The sequence below is a fragment of the Grus americana genome, chromosome 2 (assembly GCF_028858705.1).
Source record: "Grus americana isolate bGruAme1 chromosome 2, bGruAme1.mat, whole genome shotgun sequence".
Taxonomy (NCBI): Eukaryota; Metazoa; Chordata; class Aves; order Gruiformes; family Gruidae; genus Grus; species Grus americana.
The window spans coordinates 40350016-40362722 of record NC_072853.1 but is presented as its reverse complement, the minus strand read 5'-3'; the positions used below and the strand labels follow the sequence as shown (position 1 = coordinate 40362722).

Here is a 12707-nt window from a genome sequence, read left to right as displayed (position 1 = left end):
GGAGAAGGTTTGCAAGACATCAGAGGAGAGAATTAGTGAAACAGCTTGTCAGTATGACAACCTAACTGATACACGAGTGAAAGGTCCGATAGGAGGTGTCTACCAATGGTCACAGGAGACAAGACTTGCCCCTCAAAGTCTCATTAGATTCCAATTTCTGTTCCCCTTAACAGCAACAGGACTAGAACGTTATCTTCTCTCCAGTCACAGGCAGGGGTGGTTTCTCCCTGTGACTTGAAATTGCACAGGATTTGTTCTCAAAAAAGAGTCCTTGTTTACTTCAGAGAATGGAGGCGTTGTAGATGGGGAGAGTATTGAAAATCCTCCTAGAAGAAAAAACTGCCACTGACTCTAGTTCACAACATGATCTTGAAAATTTTGAGATTTGACGAGTTTCTATAATATGGAAAATCTTTAATCAAAACCAGTGCAATTGTCATTTTTCTACCAGTGGCCACACGAAGCCCCACTGGGGCAAAATCAAAACAGTGGAAATTGCACTCCCATCTGCAGTATTATCTCACACCCTGGGAAAAATCCCAGAACTCAAGTACTGTATGAACAGATGGGAAACAAAGCAAAACAGCTGATGACTCCACATAATGAGTCTTAATGGCCAGGGGGGAGGAAAAAAAAAAAAAGCGCAACAATAACAAAATCCATTCAGAATATATCTGTTTATTAAGATTCAGCTCAGTGAAGTTTGAAATGGGCAAGGTAATAAACATGCAAACCAGCATTAATACAGTAATAGCAAAGTCGGTTTCAACCCAAGAGCTTGGCTGTGTCCGTTTGATAATCCTGGAAGCAGCAATGGCAACACACGCACTTCCCCTGTCTTGGGCCATTTCTTCCGAACGGTCTGCATCCACGCAGGGAGCCTGTCACTTACAAGCTATGGGATTTGAGGGCAATGTAAATGGTGTGAAAATTCAGAGCACGGGGAAGAAAATCACCTCCCTTTCAGCTGTGGCCAAACCTTCTGTGAGCCCTGATGGTCAGAAAGGGGCCTTGGGTTGCTTTAGTCAACAGGGAGCTAACACAAAAGCAAAGCATTTGCCCGAGGCACTCATGCTGGCTTTTGTTGATGAGCTGTTGTTTTTGGGAACAGCTGGAGGTTTTATCTGGGTGTGCAGTGTAATGAATGGTGGATGGTTAAGCCTAGCAGTTAAAGAGTCAGAGACTGCTCTCAACATATCACTGTGCCAATAGGGCACAGTCTTTTGGCCAGCCACAGTGGGAGAAGTGTGCCTGTAGCTGTTTGGGTACCTAACCGCAGTCAGCGAGCATCCCCAATTGGAGAGACGGATTCAGTGACTGGGAAAGATGTGAAGGAGCTCAGTTCTTAGAAGAGTTTCCTTTTTCCCCAGTGTCACCCTGCTCTTACACTTGGGTCCAGCAGCAGCAAGTAACCTGCAGTAGCACATTGCCTCCCTGTGACTTGCTTTTCTTTACAAGATCTGCCTTTATGCAGCTGCATCTGGGTCACTTCTTGATGTCTGAACTTGATCTTCAGCCCAAGCGACAAAGACTGTTCTCTGCCTTTGCTTGTTCCCCATGAAGTCGCCAAGCACAGCCTGGGAGGTGACTGTTCCTTCTCTGCCCTCCCAGGCATCAAAAGAGCGCTCGCTTTTAACCTGCTGCCAGTGCAAACAGGTCTGAAAACCGAGTGCAATTTAAAATTGCCCTGCAGAGAAAGGAAGTTTTACCTAATAGCTACATATATATTCTGGCCAAACAACCTCTGATGTTTAATCAAATTTATTTTATCAAAGTTTAATTAAGGATAACTTCAAGCAAATTTGGTGTTAAAAATTTTTCTTAGGATAACATGGATTGCAAGAACATTACTGTCACCAAGACAAGCTCATTAGAGACTCAGAAAATTCAGAGTTAGGGTAAAACTTTTAAAGTAAAACCTTTAAAGTAGAGCCAAGCACACTAATTGTGAAAAAGTATGATTCATGCATCAAGACCATTAACACCTTCTGTGAAGTAGAAACTTGAGCACCTGAAGATGCGATGACCTGCCTAGTGGTTCATCAAAAGGTTCCGTATCAGGCATTTTGAAAATGCAGTGAAAAAACCTGTTGTTGAATCAGAGCATGTGGATTTTTATGTCCTAGATTAGAGTGAAAGGATTTTAAAGTACAGATCAGGGTTTGCCATTGTTGCCTCCTGATGTGTGTGTTTTCAAAAGGACTGATCTTCAAATGAACTTATTGCTGAAACTAATTGTTGGTTCTCAGAAATGGGATCCTACTGCCAGAGAGAAGGGTATCACAACTGGTATACACTAGTGCCGACCGGAGCAGTTTTAGATCCGAAAGGGGCCATTCGTGGGGGTGACATATGTAAGGTTTTTATTTACTCAGACTGGTTCCTCCGTATGCCCAGCTGGGCTGTACAAGGCAGACTTTTCTAGTTGTTATCCTTGGAGTGACCTTAATGTTCCTTTACCATATGTTTCTGCTTTTATGGGTCATGTTTAATGCCGGTTCACAGTCAGCACCAATTTACTGCAGAAGTAGTAAAATACCAGCAAATAAAAATCAGTATGAAAATGTGTGAAAACTTCTCACTGCCCATGGATGGCACCTGGGTTGCTTTGCTTGTAGCTGGGGTGCATTTCCACATGTGTAGGGGAAAAAGGGAAAGAGTCCATGTTAGCTTTCAAGTAAAGTAGCTCTATTATATGGGACACCTACGGTGCAAGACTTATATTCACTTTTTATTAGGAATTATTTCAAACAATGGAGAATTTCTGAATGCTTCTGTGGAAATGCTTCCCCCATATGCAGGTTATGAATGAGACATGTCTTGATAGTAAAGCAGGTGTCCCAGGGACATGCATACCGTGTAATGTATGCATTATCTAGTAACGTAGATTATTAGCTGTTGAACAGTTTTATAGCTTTTGACCGGAATTCTGCTAATACATGAGAGACAAATGGAAAGGAAATGGTGGATCTGTCACGTTAGCAGGTCCTGGGGAGGCTGCAGGGGAGACAGTGCAGAATTTCCTCAGGAGGCAGGAGTGAGAGAAGCCGAGGAGGAGATCAGAGTCGCCATGGCTGAACCAGGACAGGAGGGATGTGTAGCTTGGTCCTGGCGTTCCCCTGGGACAAGGCAGGAAATTGGTTGCTCTCTGAGGGCAATGACAGCGTGGTTTTCATCTGTTTACAGCGCTCAATTACCAGCGATCAGTGCACGGGTGCACAAACACAGGCTGGAAGTGGGAATGGCAGAACCAGTGCTGTTCAGGCTCCTAAAATATTGCATTGTAAATTATGCCTTCAGCTGGCTATAAATTTGCCAAAAGTTTAGTAGTTTAGATTAGAGACATGACACTTAATAAAACAAATGGCTTTATACTGCTTATGTCTTTTGCTGCCCTGTGAAAAAATCCACCTACATCTGGCTGAGTTACAAGCCTTTGAAAAGGCAATTCACACATGCTCTGTAGAAACATATTTAATTTTAGCATTTAATGACCCTAAGGATTGCCTCATGCTTTAGCTTGGTCTCCCAGAATAAATAAACTTGTGCAGCTTGGGTTGCTGGTTCAACACCCACAACGTGCATCTCCTGTCTAGGCCATGGGGTGCAGAGGGCTTTTGTAATTACAACTTTCACTTGTGATCACAGCAACTTTCCCTGCACTAGGCCAGGCTGTAGCAAGACACGGAGCTGGGATTTGGCAGACTGACACTCATGGCTGCCTCCTCCCCGTTGTTGGCAGGAGAATTGGAGAGATGAGGATTCAGTAGTGAACCCAGCTGAGATACTGGGAACTGGGGTCACTGGGATGGGAGCCCCAAGGACTGGAAGCAGGTCGGCTAGGAAGCACACTTAGTGGGCAAGCAAATGGGGATGCTTAGGGGGATGGCTGATGGAAACCAGGAATGACCCTTTGGTTAAGCTTGTTGGGTGCAGCCCCAGAGAAGCAGATCCTGCTCTCCCTCTCTCCCTGAGTCCCTGTGTTGGCCTGGCAAGTTGCTTAAACCAAACTTCACACAGGTGGTGAGATTGCACGTTGCTTATTTTCAGCCTGCCAAGCTGTAGACTCTGGGCTCTAATTTTCAGAAATACTCAGCACTCACCTGCAACAGAAATCAATGGGACATGTTCTTTGAACACACAGGCTGCCAGGTAATGCTGAGCAGTCTACAAAATTGGACCCTCAGCGCTGGGAAATGTGCACCCTACATTAGAGGAATACTTGGACCCTAATCTTACTGTGCTTCAGCTCTCCACATGCAAAATGGAAAGAAAAAAAACCCCTCACAGTCGTGCTATGGCAGCAAATGCATTAACATTTAAGAGGCACACAAGTATTGCGCTGATGAACTCCACAGAAAAGCTCAGGAGGGAATTAACAAAGGCTATCTTCAGAGCAGGCTTGGAACAATATGCAGCAAATGTGTCACAGAGCCACATGCTGAACCACTAGAAGAAAGCAAAATAAATAGCCACTTACTAGCTCGGCACTATCTACCCTGAGCACTGAGGGAGAAAAGAGCCCTCCAAGAAAGAACAGTGTGTGCTCCTGGGGATGGAATGTAATGCGGGGGTCACAACGCCCACACGCACCCAGCCAAGTGACTGCTGCTCCCACAACCTACATTTTAGCTTTTCCCGCTGTGGTGGCGTTTGACTTTCTAGCCTAAATAGTACATCTGCAGGGTTGCTTTCATGCTGCAGTGCTGTTGTTGCTAAGGACAGGAAACTTCTGATGTAGGACGGGTGAGTAGGAAGACTGACACCCTTTGCTCTTGGGGCTCCATCTTCCCTGTTTTTGCCACACAGAATTGAAAAGACTATCATTTGGTGGCAAACTGTTGGGATACTGGAATGGGACCAAAAAAGGCAGACTGAAGGATGAGGAAGGTGTAAAGGACTGGAGTGTCTCAGCAAAGGCACTGAAAGCTGTTGGGCTAGAGGTAGTGCTTGGTGGGCAAGGAACTGGGAGTGAGCAGGAAAAGTGTGAATGGTGATGACAGGAGTGTGTGTGTGTGCGTGCGCGCGCATGTGCAATGTCCATAAAGTGTGAGAAACACATTTTTTTGGCCAATTACTTGGCCATTACTTGCACTATCTTTTCTTTGGATATCATATCCTACACACTTTTTAGCAGCTCTTGCCGAATCTGCTGTAAATTGCTGCTGACTGCTGCTGCAGTGTTGTCTTTATTTGGCCTCGTGACTAGGCTTACCTTTTGATGGGTGACATATTGCGTCCCAGGGCATTAAGGATCTTCCAGGAAATCCTGCCTTAAGCAGGTGCTCCTATTCCTTCTATTGGAAAAAAGGGTGTGTAGAGGGGTCAGTCTATAGCAGGGAGAGGAAATGGAGTGGACAACTCCCACCGACGCCTTTCCCCTGCCTTGGACTTTGGATGTGACTGAGGCAAGATCTTCACACAGAAAGTCAGAAGCACTTAGGAGGAGGGGATATCAGGCACATCCATGCTGATAAATGAAAAAAGACCAAGGTGTGCACCCTAATTCCAAGGTTGGTGGCACAGCCTGTCTGTATTGCTCAGGGATAGCCTCTGTTAGAGGAGTCTGGCTGCATTTGATGGTGTCCTGCACGACATCCTTGTCTCTAAATTGGAGAGACATGGATTCAACGGATGGACCACTCGGTGGATAAGGAATTGGCTGGATGGTCGCACTCAAAGAGTTGTGGTCAACGGCTCAATGTCCAAGGGAGAACGGTGACGAGTGGCATTCCTCAGGGGTCGGTACTGGGACCGGCACTGTTCAACATCTTTGTTGGCGACATGGACAGTGGGATCAAGTGCACCCTCAGCAAGTTTGCTGACGACACCAAGCTGCGTGGTGTGGTCGACACACTGGAGGGAAGGGATGCCATCCAGAGGGACCCTGCCAGGCTGGAGAGGTGGGCCTGTGCCACATGAAGTTCAACAAGGCCAAGTGCAAGGTCCTGCATGTGGGTTGGGGCAATCCCAAGCACAACTACAGGCTGGGCAGGGAATGCATTGAAAGCAGCCCTGAGGAGAAGGACTTGGGGGTATTGATTGATGAGAAGCTCAACATGAGCCGGCAGTGTGTGCTTGCAGCCCAGAAAGCCAACCGTGTCCTGGGCTGCATCAAAAGAGGTGTGACCAGCAGGTCGAGGGAGGTGATCCTGCCCCTCTATTCTGCTCTTGTGAGACATCGAGCTGTTGGAGCGAGTCCAGAGAACAGCCACGAAGCTGATCGGAGGGATGGAGCACCTCTCCTATGAGGACAGGCTGAGAGAGTTGGGGTTGTTCAGCCTGGAGAAGGGAAGGCTCTGGGGAGACCTAATTGAGGCCTTCCAGTACCTGAAGGGGCCTACAGGAAAGCTGGAGAGGGACTGTTTATCAGGGAGTGTAGTGATAGGACAAGGGGGAATGGCTTTAAGCTGAAGGAGGGTACATTTAGATTAGATGTTAGAAAGAAATTCTTTACTGTGAGGGTGGTGAGGCACTGGAACAGGTTGCCCAGAGAAGCTGTGGATGCCCCCTCCCTGGAAGTGTTTAAGACCAGGTTGGATGGGGCTTTGGGCAATGTGGTCTAGTGGAGGGTGTCCCTGCCCATGGCAGGGGGCTTGGAACTAGATCTTTAAGGCCCTTTCCAACCCAAACCATTCTATGATTCTATGATTTGCCCTGCACAGTGCCTGGTTCTTGATCTCCTCTAGGTCTCAGTGGCCTTAAGGCATAAGACTGCATGTGCCATGCCAAATACTAAAGCATTTCCATATGTTTTCGCAGTTCAGTGTCTGCAGTAGGCTGAGAGCTGTGTGACAGCCCACCAGAGAGCTGTTTTTACAGGAAGTGCCAAAGGGTATGTGCTGCATCCCCTGGGGTGTGAGCTACGGGACGGGTTGGGACAGGGTGCACAGCCGGCCGGGCCGTGGTCAGAGCCAAATGCGGTGCAGTGTCATCCCTACTGCAGTGTCATCCCTACCGCTCTTTGCTGCAGACCCTGCAGTGAGCTGTGCCCAGGGTTTGCAGAGGGCAGAAGTAGCTGGGGGCAGCTGTTGGGAGAGGAGGGGCATGGAGATTGCTGGTGGGCTCAAGGAGGACGAGGGGTCTTGTGCTGGGGCTCACTCTGTGGCAGTTGCCTATTTGGAGCTGTAGATGTATTCTCAGAGACTTCTTCACACAAGCAGTTAAGCACAGGTCTGGGCCGTGGTTGCCCTGGCTTTGATGTGCCAAGGCACTACTCAGAGATCACTCTCTAGGATGTGCTAACCACAAGGGAGAAAGGTGGTGACTGCTGCCATGGTGCCCACAAACCAGCTCCTGTTTGGGAAGCGCAGAAGCTTGTCACAGGTGTCCTGTGGGCTAAGCACTGGGCTGGCAGTAAGGTTAAGCCAGAGTCTTCATGCTCCTTTGCCCTCTGACTCACCACGTTGGTGGACCATTTAACCAGTTCAGCTGCGCCCCTAGGCACAGATGCTACCTCATCTCTTTGAAATGCTGCAGTCGGTGTATCAAAGCTGTTCCTCTGGGCAGGCCTCTGCAGCACAGCATTGCCCTGTCTTAATGCAGAGCTGTGCGCCAGCACAAGTGCAGAAGCTGCAGAGCTGCATTAGCAAGAGATTTCAGCGAGGCTTATTAGCCTGGGCAGAGCGCCACACTTCACGGCTTCTGCGCTGGAGCTGTGCACTGCTGAGCAAAGCTTGCCTGCATCTGCCTGCACCACCTGCGTCTTCCAAGGTGCCTTCCCCATGCATTTCATTTTCAAGTGCATTAAATACTAAAAGAGTACCTTTTTACCACAGTTACTTCACACCTGCACATCTGCATTGTTTCTGTAATACTGGGTGAAAAAAATCCTTGTTTTTCCCACCTGAAGAAGACATACTCTTGAGGTGTGTTGCAGAGCACACTCTTGGGGTGCTGTACTCTCTTCTGCAATCTGATGGGGAGAGAGGAAGGCAGAGAAAGAAATGCCCCTCAGACCTTGTCAATACAAAAATTCATGGGTGTGATTTTAAAAAAATGCTTATTGTGTTCTCTAAAGGGAATGAATAACTGGGAGATGAACAGCCCTGACGTGCTGGTGAAATGGGAAGGGAATTAGAGGTAAATGAGCAGATGGGAAGTGAGAGGTAGATGAATAGAGTCACACGATGTGATCTGATTGATTTGCTGCAGTGTGTCACTCTGAGAGCTTGAAGCCTCCTGCACTTGGGGATAAAAACATGCCACCCTCCTCATTGCTCCACAAAACCCTCCAAAGGAAGCCCAGCACAAAAGTAATATGTCTTTGCTACTGTGGGCTGCAGCACATCAGCATCACTGTGATAAAAAGCATAAAATGAGGGATCAGAGAATTGGAAGATGTCTTTTAACGCGAGCATGCCATGATACTCTGGCAGTTCCTGTTAGCTCAGTGCAGGATTTTGGTATTTTATTTTTTTTATGGGAAACAAAAGTGATACCCAACAGATGTCAGTTCTTGTGAGCTGATTCATTCCAGCTGTACTCTGACAAGAACCTTCTGAAATCAGTACAGCTAGAAGACCTTCATCCAGTTTTCTTACATGGTTTTTGAATTTGAGATAGTTGCCTTAAAATGACCACACACACATAAAGCCATCTGCTCTCTTAGATATTGATTTACATACCTATGCCATGCTGTCATTCGAAATATATGGCTGACCTGCTGGAGAAACAGCTGGATAGTGTTGATTTTCCAGACTTCCAAATATTCTTGCTGAAGTAAAACAACCATGGGGGGTTTGATTGACGCTTTAAATGGAGCACGCTCAAACGGTACCTTCACTTCAGAAGTGAGACTGAGAATTCATTTCTCTTTCCATTTTCATTTTACTCTCTTAAGCAAGGTTACCTAGCCTGAGAAACTACCTTAGAAAAGTCTACGGGCATTGACTTGTCTGTTTAATTACTTCAGACTTAGCTCCCAGCCCACGGTGATCACATTGTACTTTTACAGGAACTAAGTCTCCTGCGTGTATCACGTTAAAAAAAAGATAAGCATGGGATCTGCCAGCTCCAGGCCTTACACAGTGACCTATCTGTGTGATACAAACAGTCGTCTACTTGTGTTAAATTTTAACTCAACCAGATCCTCCATAACCAAGCATCTTCCAAACTGGTTGCTGAGGATTTTTAATGTGAGAAAGGAGGAAAGCCAGAAGGCTTTGATTTCAAATATACTCATTTATAATTCAAAGTTGCAGCACACACAGGACACATGCCACATTTCGGGTGAGTATTGAAGGTAATACAGTGTGAGGCAGGTGTGGCTATGATATGTAGGAAACATTGCCTCATAAATCATGGAACCTGTCCCCCCTGGTGTTAACAGATGACAACTCAGAACAGGGACCTGAATGTAGGTAACCCATGAATCATATGATATGACAATATGCTTAGAACAGGTCAGATGAATTGCACCCTGAGAATGTCTATTTCCCTCTGCCATTTATAGCACAGAGTGACCATAGATATCTGATGGTGAGACGAATCACAACAGAAGTGACTAAAATGTAGCGATATGAGGAGAAGGCCAAGGCAACTAACTATTTCCTGCTCATATGATTGCTTCATATTTGGCTCAGGTCAAAATGACTTGGACATGTTTTGAACATTACAAACTAGTTGCATTCATCCTGCAGAAACAACAACAGAGATTAGGCTCTGCTGCCTAAATACAGGCATCTTGTATGATTTTAGGCACTGTGATGTCCTTTTGGCCTCCATTACTCCAGGAGGACATAAGTCCTCTGTAAGTCTTCTATAAATCCTGGGTCATAACAGGGAGCCATGGAAGGTTGTCATGGATACCCTAAGGTGCCTTAAATGGCAGTAGGTGTCTACATTTAGCAGCTGAATGTCATCCACACTGCCAAAGTTGACACCCCAAAGACATAATGAACTTTGAAAGGAAATCATTGCCCTGTCAGGATAGAGCAACATGAATCGGGGTGGTTCAGAGAAGCTGGTATTTCTGTGAGCACAGAAGCACAAAAAGGTTAAGAAAGGGACCTCTGGAGATCACAGAATCATTTTGGTTGGCAAAGGCCTTTAAGATCATCAAGTCCAGCTGTTAACCTAGCACTGCCAAGTCCACCACTAAACCATGTCCCTAAGTACCATCCCCTGCTCAGGGTCAGCTAGAACGGGTTGCCCAGGATTGTGTCCAGCTGGATTTCGAATATCTCTCAGGATGAAGACTCCACAACCTCTCTGGACAACTTGTTCCAGCGTTTGTCCACTCCCACAGTAAAAACATTTGTTCTTACGTTAAAATGGAAGTTCCTGTATTTCAATTTGTGCCTGTTGCCTCTTCTCCTGTCACTGGGTATCACCGAGATGAGTCTGGCTTCATGTTCTCCAGTCGACCTCATCAGGTATTTGTACACGTTGATATGGAAAGGCAGCAAAATAAAAACGCTGTTGTCTGGTGTCATGAACTTCTGCTTGCCATAGGGTACCAACAGAACAGCATCCACAGGACCAAAGCTTAAACTGAGAAGAAGGAAAAGTTCTGTAGTGCTCATTTATGATTTTACATCAAAATGGCTTAAAGTGTTGTGCAGGAAGGTTTTTTGAGGATTTTAATGCAAAGATGATTACAAATTACAAGGACTAGTCAGGGCAAAGGTACTTGGGTGCCTGACTGCAATTTATTTTTCAATAAGATAAAGTGGAGCTAGATAGATACCCAAACACCTTTCAAGAACCGTGATCAGATTCTTCTTAAAAATTTGAAATGTGATTCTAAAGTCCTGTGAAGAAAATGTTAACGTAGTTAAAACAGGCAGCAGTACTTTTAAAACAATAACTAGTGTTAGCCCTAGGTTCAATACTATAGTCAGCATACAAAAAGCCCTAAATAGTGTGCAAGCTTACACATACCTAGGATATGACTGCTTTCCTGGATATGTTAGGCACACAAAAGCAAGATGAAACCAACCTGTAGGGTGCATTTTTTTCAAATAGATTTTGTCCTATATCAATTTCTACAGCCATAAAAAGTAGTTAGTGGTCAGTTGAAAATGTTTTCTGCCATGGTGGCCTATTGCAAATCATCTTTTCTCTGTCATTAAGTAAAGTATAGCTATGAAAGACATATTCCAGGGTGTTCTGGGCCAGGAAAACATAGCTCTCATGCTGAGTTATTACATTAGATTGTGATCTGCATTGATATATATTGCCAAAATGCTTTTCTGAGCTTCTATGTTTTTAATGTTTACCATAAATGAAGAATATGAAACAAGTATTTTAGAATCTTTTTGAGAACTGAGTAATTTTATTTTTTTCTACATAAAATTTATTTAATTTAAAATTTAAATTTACATTTTGTTTAATTTAAAAACACAACTGGAAACATTTTTCAGCAAATGAAAAACGGATGCATTTGGAAAATGGAAATCCAAACACGACAGCAAGTCCTTTACTGTGGTGTTTCAGAAAATAGCGATGATTGTTCAAATCATTACCGTGCCCTTCAGATAGATAACTGAACCGCTTATTTTAGGATAGAGGGCTAAACAGCTTCTAGCAGAAAAAAAAAAAGAGAGAGATTACTGTTGCTGCAGAGCTTGCAGTTACTAAAATCTCAGTTAGATACATCATGTTTTTCAGAATGGCTGGACATAGCATTTGAATCATTTGGCATCTTGAAATTGGAGGTCAGGTGGGCTGCAATGCTCTGGCTATTTTGGCTCTGTGTAAAGAGCAGCAGCATGGGACCTGCATACAGAGTGTGGGATTACGTTGCTCCCAACCTGGCGTGCATTTGAGTACCAGTATGGGGTATCTTGCTGTTAGAGATGCAAGAATATTTTTTTTTTCTGTGATGAGGGCAAAGATAAAAAGCAGCAATCACCAAAGGCAAAATTGTGAGATTTTTCACATTAGACCTAGAGCAGAAACTTTCTGCTGTATGCTGGCAAATGCTGCAATGGATCTGTGACATTTTGTATTCATTTTAGGGCAGTGGGTCAGATAGAAAACAAGACATTGCTGACAGGTATTAGTTAGGTATTATTTAATAATAATTTAATCTGGTAGTCCAAAAAAGAAAATAAAAAACTGGTGATATGATTTCAATCCATTCTGTATAAGTTTGGAAGCCACATGATTGGTTTTTGCTGCCATATGCTGGAAATATGTCAATTGACATTTTGCATAATATCCTGAATCAGCTGCTTTTCTATATTAAAATGTAGTCATAAACATTATGCATGTGACATTATTGTAAAAAAATATACAGTGAAAACGTTTGGGCAAACATATTTTCTTTGAAAATTTTGGCATAAAACTCAGTTTTTTAATCTCTCTTTGGAGATTTTTTTTTTAAAATGAAAATTTTTTATTATGCTTTAATGAAAGCTCCAGGTATAAGAATAAGAAAAATAATCAGACAAGTTAGTCACAGTTAAGGTATTCAGCCCTGATTAAGTGCTGCAGTACTAAAGGATGCAATTTATTAATGATTCTTATCAAAACAGAAGCGATATCTAATCTCATGAAATAGCTAAGGCTTAAACTGAGGTTACCAGAATGAACAATGGGGAACTACAAACACATCCTGTAGGGAATGAGAGCAACCCCCAATTCTAAAAGCTATCCGTGAGAAAACTGGCTCTTTAAAACGATGCTATGCAATATGGAAAAGCTGGGGCTGGATGATTCTACTCCTACTTTTGAACAAGTTCCCTTTTTAAAAGTTCCCA

General features: G+C 44.4%; 1 protein-coding gene across 1 annotated transcript in view; it reads left to right on the top strand.

Annotated features, from left to right (window-relative positions):
• The window catches only part of CLVS1 (clavesin 1), a 109490-nt gene that overhangs the window by 94590 nt on the left and 2193 nt on the right, over positions 1-12707 (top strand). The gene's annotated exons all lie outside the window — the stretch shown is intronic.